Source organism: Cicer arietinum, chromosome 8, assembly GCF_000331145.2.
Source record: "Cicer arietinum cultivar CDC Frontier isolate Library 1 chromosome 8, Cicar.CDCFrontier_v2.0, whole genome shotgun sequence".
NCBI lineage: Eukaryota > Viridiplantae > Streptophyta > Magnoliopsida > Fabales > Fabaceae > Cicer > Cicer arietinum.
Window position 1 is genome coordinate 21,731,021 of NC_021167.2, and position 2,422 is coordinate 21,733,442.

Below are 2,422 nucleotides of genomic sequence, written 5' to 3' on the forward strand. Positions count from 1 at the left end.
GAAGCCGTCTGTTTAAGATAAGATAGTTCAAATTTCAATATCGATATTTTATATTAAATAAATATATAAAAATTCTTAAATCTAAACTGTATGATCTTTATTAGATGATCCAGAGGTATTTTCTATTAAATGAAAATTAAAAATTGTTTAAATTTAAACCGTCTAGATCATATCAGACAATTCAGAAGTGTTGACCGCAACCAGTTCAATATCATTTAATACAAATTCAGGAAAATATTAACCAAATTTTGAGTGAACCTAAATCAAATTACGCATTCCATAAGATGTAACACCCCAAATTTTATAAGAAAATATTTTATTAATTAAATATTATTTTAGATAATTAATTTGATATTAAAATTATTTTAGATATATGTTAATTAGTTTTATGATTAATTTTCTTTATATGTGTTTTTTCTATGATGTGTTAATCTATTCCTATTTTACTAAACGAGTGATTAAATAATAAATATTATAATTTATTATTTTATATATTTTATATATTTTTCTAAAAATAATAGTATTTTAGTGTAAATATTTTAGAGAATAAGATTTAGGCGATGTATTTGTGAGTTGGTAATTAATGTAATATTTTCTTGTGTGTTTGACTAATATTAAATATGCACTTAATTATATTTAATTAATTCTAAATATATTTTATTTTAATTATTTATATTATAAATAATTATTATAGGATATTAGTAATGTTGTGTTTGATTCTCTTTATTTTGATATACTTATTATGGCATTGTGATTTTATATAATTTAATTATGATTTAGTAATTAATATAGAGTGTTGATGTCATATTATTTATTTTGGAATTTTGAGTATTTTCTAATGATGGTAGTATTTGAGTATTTAAAAAAAAAGGTATAATTATAGTGATTATTTTGAATGTGAGAGTTTCAATTGTTAGTAATAGGTACTTTTTAAAAGGTTAATTATTTTAATTACTCTAATTTATCATATATCAGTTATGAAATAATAGTAATGTTTTAAAAATTAAATGATATTTGGAGGAGTATTAAAAATGAGATTAATTAAATATTAAATGATGTTTTGAAAAGTGACTATAGTATCCACTGATTGGTTTTCTAATTTATGATAAGGTTCCTACACCAAATTTCAAAATTAGTTTTAGAGTGCCTTCTCATAATTTATTTTTAACGTTTACCCATAAACTGTAGAGTTAGATCGATTGAAGGAAAAAGAGTAAATGCAAAAAATGTTGTTTGCTCATGGAATTTTATTCGCATGTGAAAGCGTCGAAATAAGGTAATTGGTAAAAGAGTATTAGAATTCATGAGTATAATATAATGTGAGATGAACGGGAAAACTGTATTTCCCAACGTTCCATCTGGGGCTCGCTACGTACGGCAGTAACCCTTTGAGTGATAAATTGATTAATGTGAAAATATAGGAATTGTGAGATTAAAATGTGGAATAGAAATACTTATAAGGTGTTGATTGATTTAACTTCGTTAAATGTGTGGTATTTGATATTATTGTGATGTTTAATTTATTTTCGTTAAATGTGTTATATTTGATATTATTTTGATATTGGATGTCGAAGGAATTTTATGTATTTGTTTGATTAGACATGTTTAGGTGATGTGATAATAAAAGGTGGATGCAGTTTGATAAGTTTATGTGATTATCATGATGTATAATTAATAATAATGATGTTATAAATTTGAGATTAGTTTGTGTGATGATGTATGATTGATGAGAGTGATGTTATAAGATTGTGATGCGTTTATGTGATGATGTGTGATTAATGATAGTGATGTTATAAATTTTGATGAGAATATTGAAGTAATCCCATAGTTGATGAAATAATTGTGATTCCAATTTATGTTTGCGATGACGATGTTAATGGAGTATCATAGGCCAACGAGGGGAGAAAATAAATATTGAGAATTTGTGAAGTGGAGATTATTTTGTCATCATATTGGTAGGTCTAATGAGCCTAGTGATTTCGGGAAAGTACAACTGAATGAGTCTGATCGTGACGGTCTGATGTTGAGCCTTAAGGCAAGATTGTTAGACCTTGGAGGTATTCGAGTGGGGAATTCCTAGGTGACTTGGAGGTAGCACTCCAAATTTCGGGAACTACCATGCAACACATGTTTACCTCGACAGTCGCGTATATGTGTCTCGCGTTGAGTTGAGGGGATCTATGAGGACAAGGCCAATTCGAATTGTCCGTCCACCAGGATGGTGTATCAAGTCTCATAACCAAGTACTTCAGAGTTAGAATGGTACCACATTGTGAAGTCGAGTCTAAGCTCATGCATATCATTGCATTTTCTTGTGATTGATTTGTTGTGATTAATATGTATTGTGTGCGATAATAATTTCTGAGAAGATTTGATGCTATAGTGAAATGTATTGATTTTCCTTGATTTTGACTTTGACTTT